General features: G+C 39.6%; 1 protein-coding gene across 1 annotated transcript in view; it reads right to left on the reverse strand.

Annotated features, from left to right (window-relative positions):
- rptor (regulatory associated protein of MTOR, complex 1) overlaps positions 1 to 12,119 on the reverse strand; it is a 323,903-nt gene that overhangs the window by 209,930 nt on the left and 101,854 nt on the right. The gene's annotated exons all lie outside the window — the stretch shown is intronic.

Consider the following 12,119-nt stretch of genomic DNA (forward strand, 5'->3'; position numbering starts at 1 on the left):
TGTCTCAAAGACCATCCAGCATCATGAAGTCAGTAAGGTGGTCTAATAAATTTGTTAAGCACTGTATATTAAAAAAGGTTCCTGCAAAATTGCTGCCATTGAGAAAATGTGGAAAAGTTCCAATTTAAATGCACAAAGTATGCTAAATCCACCAATAAACAGAAACAACGTCACCACAATAGTATACGATCACAAATGATCGTATACCTACGTGTAGTCTGCCATTTCTGTTGGTCAAGTCGAAACATGAATTTATAACTCTGTGATCCCCACCTCTGTGACAGTGACCATCAAAACAGACCAAAAAAACATGTAGTCTTATCTCGGTTTTATGCATTCACTCTACATTCCCCTCTGATGATGGAGGCTGCTGTGTTGTAATTTATTCTTTTTTTTTTTTTTTAATCAGTTTAAACTTTTCAGTGCAAAAATTTAACATGCTGCTGCTACATGTATCGGCCACTTTATTAGGTACACCTGTTCAATTGCTATTTAATTCCAATAGCTAATCAGCCAGTCACATGTCAGACACTCACTGCGTTTAGGCATGTAGATGTGGTCAGGAGGACTTTCTGATGTTCAAACTGAGCATCAGAATGGAGAAGAAAGGGGATTAAAGTGACTTTGAACATGGCATGGTTTTTGGTACCAGGGCTGGTCTGAGTATTTCAGAAACTGCTGATCTACGTGGATTTTCACACATGACCATCATCTAGGGTTTACAGAGAATGGTCCCAAAAAGGGAAAATACCCAATGAGCAGCAGTTGTGTGGAAGAAAATGCCTTTTTGATGTTAGAGGAGAATGGGCAACAGTAACTCAATAGCCACTCATTTCAATTAAGGTATGCAGAATACCATCTCTGAATGCCCAATATGTTAATATGACCAGGTGCGACTCCGGTCAGCTAAGAACAGGAAAGGAATTGAAAAAGAATTTGACTTAAAACAACATGACAGCATGGACTCATCCTGCCTTGTGTCAAAGGGTCAGGGTGGTGGTGGGGGTGGTGTAATGGTGTGGGGGTGGTGTAATGGTGTGGGGGATAATTTATTGGCACACTTTTAGGCCCCTTAGTACCAACAGGCCACAGCCTACCTGAGTATTGTTGCTGACCATGTCCATCTCTTTATGACCACAGTGTTCCCATCATCTGATGGCTACTTCAAGCAGGATAATGCACCATGTCACAAAGCTCAAATCATTTCAAACTGGTTTCCTGAACGTGACAACGAGTTCACTGTACTCCAATGGCCTCCACAGTCACCAGATCTCAAACAGAGTAACTCTGGGATGTGGTGGAACAGGAGACTCACATCATGGATGTGCTGCTGTCAAATCTGCAATACGGACCAAAATCTCTGAGGAATGTGTCCAACACCTGTTGAAACTGTCACAAAGAATAAAGGCAGCTCTCAAGGCAAAAGGTGGTCCAACGCAATATAAGCAAGGTGTACCTAATAAAGTGGTCGGTGAGGGTATAGTGCAATAACTTCTAGTTTTTAAAGTACTTTTGGAAGATTTCACCTAGAAATAAACAGCATTCTAACATAGGCAGAATCCTTGTAGGAGTTCCAGTTATACACAGAATCAAGGTTGACTAAAGCCGACGAGAGGATAATCTTGAGTGAAGACTTGAGGTGAAAGTTCAGAGACTCCTTAAAAAGAAACACCTTTAGAACTTTATAAGAATCTAGCAAGGAAGAAAGAGACTCCGTAAGTAAAACCGACCTAGAAAAGAAGCAGCTCTCTTGGCACTTCATTTTTTGATGTAAAAACAAGTCTAAAAACTTCTCCAAAGTCCAAGTGTGAGTTTGAGCAAATGTCCACAAAGGCAACAGGTGAAGGCATTCGCACTCTTTTACCACCTACGCAAACCTGCTCCGACTGTTGTCATTGTTGCTGCAAGCTGTTTGCTCTCGACAGATTTGGCACTATCTCACAGCTTTGTAAACTATTTTCTAAAGAAAAACAAAAACTATTTATTCTTTCTTTGTCAAGCCCTTCATCTGGCTAGAGGACGCTAGATGCTAGAATGTCTGCAGAACTGGGTATTTTGTCGCTTGTTAAAAAAAAAACACTTATGAACGTGCATGAGTCTGCTGGCTATAAGAACGAGGGATTTATCCACACTGATGATTTACTGATGTACATAAGTGAGCATGCTTAATAAACATGGATTTTTTTTTTACTTAGGAATATTTTTATTTTATTTCTGCAGAAGACTCTAGGAAGCTTTCTGTGCACTGTTGATAAATGAGGGTCCTGGTCTGAAATGACCAGCAAGGGATGAGCAATAAATGTTGTATTTTTGTTTTTTTTCCCTTCTGCTGCATAGAAACAAGAGTAGGCTTTAATTGCAGACAACACAAATTAGTACATTTGGCATATTTACCACTTTGTGCTTTCTGGCTAAACAGTATACCAGATACACTGCTGGAGACATTTTTAGAACTTAATGATAATGTGAAAGCTTATCGATCCCTGGAAGAAAATTTTCCTCTTGCTTGCCCTCTTAGCAGGCGGTCTTTAGTGCCAAACAATCCTCTTGTCTATTCTACTCGACAGAATTAGCAGGGTATTTTCACACCGTGGGACGGCTAAGTCAATACTAGCAGGGGTGAAAAATAGAGGCGGCTTTGCATATGATGTAAAACTTTAATTATATTTGGAGCTCTTGACTATTTATGTGCTCATTGTGTTGTTGTTTTGTTGATTTGTTTGCTGGGAGTTCGATGGTTTCTGTCTTTTGCTGAGTAGACTTTAATGAGCTGTGGGTCTTAATGAAGGCAGAAAACCAACACTTTCCTTTATCATCACTGACTGCTATCGTTGCTGCTTTCACCTTTCAGCTCCGCCTAATTTTAGAATGAAATTAGAGAGGGAGGTTGCTATTATTATAATGATCATCATTATTGCCAATTTTCTGCAAAACACAAGCCTCCATTGTTCTAAAAAACATTAAATCCTGTCGCTCATCTGTTTTTGATTCCCTCTGAAAAGCATAAAGTCTTTCTTTTTAAGTGTCAGGAGTTTTATTGACACAGAAATCCATTTTAATCCTAATTTACACTGCATTAATCGTCACTGTATGGTTGTATCATATCAAAACATGACCATCACTTCTTGCTTTTGCTCCAATGCAAAACCAGTCTTCATCTCTCACTCCTACCAATCACTCCTTCCAACAGTTGCAATGTGCCAACTTGAGTTTGACCTACAAACACTTGTGTGGGACGCATAAATAAGCTGTGATCATGCATTAAATCCAGATCCAGCTCACTGTAGATAAGCACAGCAGTGCAGTTTGCAAAGCGCTTACTGTGTGACCTCCTGAAGATCTGTAGACACCCTGAACAGCTGCTAACTGCAGCAGAAAATGCTGTTTCGAGCACTAAAACTCTTTCTGTGTTTGCAAACACTTGAGGGGCAACAGGCTGAGAGCGGGAGAGGAGAGAGAGAGATGTCTTCTGACAGCTTGATTACCACAGTTAGATGACACTAAAATCCCCGGCAATCATGCCACACTGTCAAAAGACCACATAATCAGCTCTTTAAAATCTCTAAAAACAGCACAGATGAACAATCTCAGGGTAGCTATTGCTATAAAAACTGTGGACAGAACCCTTGCTCCTTGAATCTTTATTAATTTGAAGTTTAAAGCATTACATCATCTGCATCAACCAAAAAAAGAAGCTTTCAAAGTAAATATCCAACATGTGACTGGTGTGGGCAGGCACCAGCCTCAGTATCCCATGTGTCTGGCATTGCCCAAATATAAAAAACAATGTGGCAAAACAGGAGAAATAAAGGAAGAACCTGTGTGTCATCATCTATCCTTAACAGCCGTGGGTGCATGTTGGCTGTGTGACAGCTGCAGCGCGTGTCAGCTCTGGCTCACACCATCACAGTATTCATACCAGTAGGATGCGTGTTGACTCCACCTCCCTGCTGTCACAGCCCCGTCTTAACTCAATAAAAGCCACAGGGATGGATTTTTGTATACAGGAAAGGTGGAGACGTCGTGTTCAACAGTAAATAAGGATTTAATTGATGAATGTACATTCATCACTGAACCGTGACCCCTGAACCATCACAGTTCGGGTCGAATACAAATGCTGTTACACTCCAAGTTATTATAAAATAAATCGCAGCACATTGGTCTCAAAACAAACCCAGGGGCTCTGTTACAGCTTGCAGTTTAAAGATATATATTTTTGACATTTTATGTCTGTATGACAATGGATTGAGACGCAACAGGAGGAAATAGCAACAGTATGCATAGCAGATATACAAGTTAAAAAACTTTGCACCTACTAATAAAGCAGAGAGTGCAAAGAAGCAGTTAGGTGACAAATTTTCAGTTCTAGCTGAGTGACAGTATCTGATTTTAGTTATTTGGTGGATAAATCATAATTCCTTCAGGTGTGAGTGAGAATACAACTGCTATAAACTTCGCTGTTCTGTGATTTGATTCATTCTTGAGTTACATCAACAAGGGAGAAGAAACAGAGCATTAATAATAACCAGTTAGCCACCAAAGCTATGGTAATAAAAGTAAATCCTTAATAAAGGCTGTGGCAGTTTTCTGCTGGAGAATAGTTTCAGTTTTATAGATGGTCATGTGACCTACTGCAGATTGGAAGACAAGACAGTGGATGTTTCATTATGAATGTGAAAATAAAAATCCATTACAGACAAGGTATAAAGTATTCTTCAAATGTCAATAACAGATCTTTTTTTTTTAAGAAAAGAAAATCGGTATCATCTTTATCACCGGGTCAGGCAAGGAAAAAAACTGAAAACTGGACTTGGCCAATCAAATTGTAGTCAGTACAGCTCTGATTGAATTACGACAATCTGTTTAAAGTTAACACAATTTCTACAGATAAAGCCTCTTTATTTTGCTCCAAGGATGCATGAGTGTTAAATTTAACTTTAAAATCTCCAGTTTTTTTTCAAGGGGGAGCGTGGCCCCTTGACCCTCCTGGAAAGGTCCCCCAACATAGTCTCTTAAATCCTGGAGGAAACACTGCTGCAAGATACACTATATGAGCATATTTTAACATATTACATTTATAAATGCTCTGTTTTAACTTTCTAAAGATCGTAGTGAAGGAATAGTACTCCGAGTGTCTTACCTTGAATGTGTTGTGAGTGGGAGAGTTTGACTCATGGGGGCAAAAGGGGCTTTGAATATTCAAATGACAAAGCACTAGCAGCCTAAGTCTATTTATCAGTTACCATCACAGTCTGAGAACACTGACAGGAAGTGTAGCACTCCAGCTGTATTTATAATTGACCTAAATGAACTGAAACACATGCGCTAACAGTGAAGTAATAAACCAACGCTCCTGAATGGAAACTCCTCTGTGGGGCTCAAAGCTTGCTCTGTGCTGCATCTCAGTATCTGATGCAAGTTTGGGTAAACCTACATAACCTGAGGCGAGCCTGCACTAGTCATTCTGCGCCCAGAGGGTGAAGAGAGTTAAATACAGGATTAGACAAGAAAACAAACAACACAAATGACCCAGTAGGCTGCCCCGAAAACAAAACAATAGACTTAACAGCTCATTTGATTTCTTGTGATAATGTGCTTGGAAAAAGAACAAAAAGGTTGTGTGTTTTTCATTTTAAGAGCTTGCCATGATGTGTTGCTTCTGGTTTTTGCTGGGTTTATGAAACTGTAACAAAAGGTGAGGAGCTCCTGTAGATTTCTGTAACGCCTCTGCGCTCCTGTACATACTGCACCGCCTTCCTGCTCTCTGCTAGTCCAATAACTCATTAGCTGACTCTATAATAAGAGGCAGAAAAAAGGCAGCAGCAGCTGAGGCTCAGATCTTAGTGTGAGAGATGTATTTACTGAAGTGCTCTATAAGGATCTCTGCACACACATGAATAAATCATGATATTAAAAATACAGAACAGTCTTAATTAATGGAGGGGGAAGTGTGATAACGTATGTAACGGTGCGTGTCTTTTTCTTCCATCAACATGCATATTTTATTTTACTTTGAAATGTGTGCTGGCGGGAGTGGGAGCACGCCTGTTGCTGTGCAGATGGATCTATGCCAGTCTTCTTGAAACGCCATTCTTCTTCTCCCTCTGTAATGAGGAAACTGTCGACGAGCTGCCAGAGACAGACATCTCAAACAAAAGCAGTGTCTGCATCTAAAGCCTCTCATTGTGTCAACCTTAAGAGGAACGTAGTCTGCTGAAAAGAATTTGGAGAAAATGTGATGGCATGCTGCAGTAATCCGTACTGTAAATATGACAACATTGCCAGCAGAGGCTGATTAATGCCAAGCATCCACTGTAATTATCACATTAGCATACTGTAATCTTTCAAATTACCATGAAAATCACCATGACGGCTTTCTTTTCTCTCTCTTTCACTGGGGATATCAGGGCACAGTTTAACTGCTGAGGATCCCTTTTTTGAAAAAGTGACACTAATTTATGAGACTAATCCAACAAGAAGGAGAGAGTGGGGGATTTCAGACGTAAAAATATAAAATACACAATCACAGCACATCATCCATACCAAAATGAAACTCTAGTTGAGCAATAAATTCTACAATGGTGCATTAATTATTCATTAAAATGCTAGAAGGAACCAGAGGAGGCTTAATGTGAACATCCTGGAAACATGGAGGAAAAACACCTTACCCACAACACACTAGGGCTGGGCAATACGGACCAAAACTCCCATCTCAAAAAGTGTTAGCCAAAAGGCAATACACAATATACGTACACTACATGGACAAAAGTATTACAGGGGCTGTAATGGTTCTGTGTTCACATTTATGTTCTTTTATATGGAGGTGGTTCTCCTTTTACAGCTATAAGAGGCTCCACTCTCCCTGGAAGGCTTTCCACAAGATTTTGGAGTGTTTCTGTGGGAATTTGTGCCCATTCATTCCGTAGAGCATATTTGAGGCTAGGCGCTGATGTTGAACGAGAAGGCCTGGCTCACAGTCTCCGTCCCAGTTCATCCCAAAGGTGCTCAATGGGGCTGAGGTCAGGACTCTGTGCAGGCCAGTCAAGTTCCTCCACACCAACTCATCAAACCATGCCTCTATAGTCCTTGCTTTGTGCACAGGGGCAGTCATGCTGGAATAGAAAAGGGCCTCCCTCAAACTGTTGCCACAAAGTTAGAAGTATAGCATTGCCCAAGATGTCTTGGTATGCTGAAGCACTGACATTGTTCTTCAGTGGAGATAAGGGGCCTAGCCCCAAACCTGAAGAACAGCCCTATACTATTTTCCCTCCTCCACCAATCTCCTTTCCAATAATATCAATTAGAGTTGACTGTGGAATATCCAGAGGGGAAGAAATTTCAGGAACCACCTTATTACAAAGGTGGCACCAATCACAGAACCACACTTGAAGTCACTGAGCTTTTCAGAACGCCACATTTGGTATCACAAATATTTACAAATGGAGACTACATGGCTAGGTGTTTGATTTATACACCTGTGGCAACGTCTCATTGAAACGCCTGAATTCGGTAATTAACCGGTGTAGCCAAATACTTTGGTCCATTTTATCAGTATAAAGAAATAATAAACGGTTATCACATAATCAAAATGAACAAGTTTGATATGCAACAAAACAGTAGCCTGAGACGCTCAATAATAAATAATATTTTGTTTTCAGTTATCAGGAGTTATGCAGAAAAACTGCAGACAAACTCCTACACACTGTTTCAATTTTATATAAACATTGGAAATATGTTGTAAATAATAAAATTTCCACACTCTTGAATACTATTTGTTTCAAGATGATGAAATCTCCATCATTTCAATGACTGGTGGGGCCAAAAAGAAAAGAAACTTCTTGATCTCTTTTTTTAACCAAAAGAGGGAGAGCTCTGTCTAAACTGCACACTCTTCTCCTACTCAACTTCAATTATATAGCATTTTTCATATAAAAGTATGCAGCGAAAAGTGCATTTAAAAGAGCAGACATACAGGACATAAAAAAAGAAATCTATAAAACTATATAAAATCCTTATAGACGTAAACAAGGAAGAAAGAGATCAAATACCTAAAAAAAATTGAATAAATGTAAAAAAAAAAAAAAAAAAAAAAAAAAAAAAATTAAAAGAAAATTAAACAAAAAAAATGTAGGAACCATTAGGCTATTAAGTCAGATGAGACCTAATGAGAAAACATCAAAGATGTGCTGACTGAGGTTGTAAATCCACTCCAGATTATAAACCAGGTAGAAAAGTTAGATTTAAGGTATGCTTTAAATAACAGTAAGCTCTCTCCTCGGTGCTTATGTGGTCACATGGACAATTTAAAAGTTTTTGCAACACAAAAACACTGGAAAAAAATTTGGACCAGACTTTTCCAACATATTTGTGCAATTACGACAGTGTGTAGGAGTTTTCTATTTCTGGTAACTAAAAAAACAAAAAAACAAAAATATTACTCAATATTGCAAGTCATGCGCTTTATTTTCATTGTTTGTGGGATTAATATCATATGATTTCAGTAATGTTTTTGACCAAAATGGAGAGTGCCTCACTCCTTGCCAGTTCCACCCACTTTTCCAAATGTTGCCAATGTATTGGTGCAATTTAGATGGTGTGTAGGCGTTTGTCTGCAATTGTTGATTATGAAATAAATAAAGAAATTACCCTATTTTGGGTGACTGGGACTTCTGTTTTTGTTGCCATGGTATGAAACACATACTAATACCATTTTTCTCTAATTATACAAATGCTCTTGACTAATTTGCACAGGTTTAGTGAGTGTAACAGCTTTTTATTCACCCCTGTCATTGCATATATAAGCAGCTGCAAGCGGTGCAGCGGTTTGGAGTGCTGGTTTGGCTCCTCAGTTAAAGACAAAGAGTGAGTGAAGGAGGAGAGAGTGTTAGAGAATCATGGGCTGTCTCGAAGATGGTAGCACACATATGCAGCAGGTTGCAGCTCTCATTTAGTATGGTTTTTATGAGGAAATTAATGGGCTTCTTCCCTATTTTGTAGTTTTTAGCATTGTTTCTATTTGTTTACTTATGTCTCTTTTCCATAACAATCTTCATCTGTAAAGGCTGTATCTAATTTCACTGCAATGATAATAGGATCAACTGACCACTCTGTATATTTTAATATAATATTATAATATTAACAACACTATATCTTTTTTTTGAAAATATCTTTCCTAAAAACCTGATGTATTTCCCAGCCCTACCCATCACACACAAGCACACAGACGCACACCCAAACTCTCACAGATCAGCATGTTCCATATGCAAGGGCTGCAGGAAACACACATGCACTCACCTTTCCACCCTGCAGCTAATGCAGTGAGCATGTTTGCTAAGTGCACACAAAAAGTGATGAGATATTTAAGAGGAAGCAGGTGGCCTTATAATAGAGCACTCAGAGCCCACACCCACACAACCACACACCTACAAACACACACAGACCCACTGAATGGACTGCAAGAGGAGGTTTGATAAGATGCTATGGAGGAGTGTCAAAACACCTCCTCTGCCATTTTTCTTCAGACCTCCTCCGTGCTCGTGTCTTCATCTGCATCTCCAAATCATGAAAGTCCCTGGTGAGATCAGGCCTGTCATGCAATGAGGAACAGGTGCACTGTGCAAGTCTAATTAAAAATGGCTGACGATATGTGTGCATTTTCGGCTTCGCTCTCCCTCAGGGCCTCCATCCCTTTGTGTATTTCATGAGTGCACAGAGGGATGTCTGTGCAGGAGTGTGGGCGAGAGGGGGGACTCCCTGTTTGGATCATCTCTTGCATGATTAAAAAGTCTCTGCAAGTCATCAGGCTCTCTCTCTATCTTCCATTACCCCTCCCCGTCATACACTTCCTGTGTGAGTGGGTGAGAAGGGCGAGCACTCAGGTGGAAAAGTGAAATTGCTTATGGATGTTATGCAACTTCCCCTGCATTTAACCGGGGGACTTCCTTAAGTTATTTCCCAAACCAGACAAGAGAGCTGCACCCTAAAGCTCCCCCTGTAAATAAAATTAGCTACTCAAAGGTATTAGCAGCTAATACCTTTGAGTACTCAGTGTGCCCTGCTATAGAAAAGAAAAATAGAACTGATCATGTGTCTGCTCTAGCACTATCTCTTAGCTTTCAGCAATCATAGTATCTCCAGCTGCTCCACTTTTAGGCTTTAAGGCAAAGGTTTGACTTGCTTTAAACTTAACAGACAGCGGTGGCTTAAACTTTTATTCTGGCGTTAGATTTGAGAGAACCCCAAGTGGCTGATTACTCAGAAACCTCTGACCCCAATTGCTACAAAATGAGAAAGTTTGTGCTTCAACCAACTCCTCCGCTTTGGAAACATTCATTTGGAAGCCCACTTTACTCCAATCTCTGGCAAAAACTCGAAGTTGGTCAGTTTTATTTTATCAGAGTGCATTTCAGAAAAAAATCACTGATTCACTCCAAGTGATTTTACTTGGTTTTGGCATTTTAATCCTGTAATACCATGAACTGGAAGCTATTATTGTTTGTCGGTTGTTAAATAAATCTCCTCAATAGCCAAATTTAATCCGTTTTTGACCGGTCTTTGGAGTGCAATGTATTTTTAAAACAAGCTGAATTGCACAAGGAATGTGATCTCAGAACAGGATAGGACAATATTTTGTAAAATCAGAGGATAACCAAACATCTGGTCCAGAAGGAAACTAACCTTGCAAAGCAGATGGACTGGCCCGATTCCATGTCTGTCATCAGGGTAGATCCATCTTGCAAAGCTTTAGGCTAAAACGCTTGATCAGTTGCTGACATTTAAGGAGAATGAGGTTGTTGTACTGCCAGCATGTAAACATGGCGGCTAGTGCAAAGGTCAGTGCAAATGCAGCTATAGGGTAAGTTTTATCAGAGCGGGACAACATTTGTTCTTTAAATAAGAGAAGAGAACCACACTGAAAGGTGAAATAGATGGTTTTGGTCTGCTCCTGACCTCAACTGCCTTCAGCAAGACTTTGATTAACCGACTGGCTCCACTGATGGTGGACAAAGATAGAGGCTGCCAGCCAAGCTTGTGTTTTATCAATACTAACATCAGTCTGTTTCTTCATAAAAGAGATAAAAAGTTGTTGCTGTATGTTTTTTCATGAAAAAGTTCCCCCATGTGAAGAATCAAGAGAGGGGACTCCTCCCCAGTTAAAAAGTGAATTTCAAGCCCTGCAGATGTAGTTTACCAGTGGCCAAATCTGTTTAGCTGCAAATATTTTATTTTACTGACAAAAAAACAAAAGTCAATGACCATGTTAGCTTTTCATACTTGGTCAGCAAAGCTGTTACTGAAAAAGCCCAAAGCGTTAGCCAGTTCCTTATTTTCTGACATGCCTGCAAACAAGCTGTAAATTCTAAAACTGAAATGTTCTTAACATATCTAACCAGTCAGCACCAAAATGATGAGATTTAAGCTTTGAGTGAGGAGTTTATTATCCATTCCCCTTCTTTCCTTACTTGTTGTGCCATACTGTGCAAAAATGTCACAGGAAAAATTGATCTTTCACATTTTGGTTGAAAAATGTCTGCACTGCTATCATATCCCACATCAGGCATCATGTAATTTCTGTATACTGATATACTGATATACATACTCATTCAAGTAGATATCAATAAGGATAGCTGCAAAGTTTTTTATCATAAAAACACCAATGGTCTCCAATGCAAAGAGAGCTGAGTCAAGCAGAGCTGAAAGAGGTGCAGGGAAGTAGACCGCCTGATGGATTTCTACATTTGCAGCTTCACTCAAAATGTTCAGGGTTCATGATGGGTCTCCTCGAGTGTGTAGCATTCTAGGAAACCACCAATACCTGATGATACGGTTGAATATTTTGCTGATATTTAAGGTTGATAAACAATTTATACTGCCGATACGCGCGGTCGATATATTGGCTGTAAATATCACCAGAAATTTTCTGATTTTTGTAAGCTACTATCTGCTGATACGAATATGTAACTTTTTATGCCAATACTGATATCATGCTGATATTATTTGCACTAGGGTTGGGAATCCTGAGTGGCCGCACAATACGATACCATCACTATACTTGGGTCACGATTCAATATTATTGCAATATCTTGCGATCTAAACCATCTTTTTAACTGTTTAGCTGA

The sequence above is a fragment of the Cheilinus undulatus genome, linkage group 4, assembly GCF_018320785.1.
Source record: "Cheilinus undulatus linkage group 4, ASM1832078v1, whole genome shotgun sequence".
NCBI lineage: Eukaryota > Metazoa > Chordata > Actinopteri > Labriformes > Labridae > Cheilinus > Cheilinus undulatus.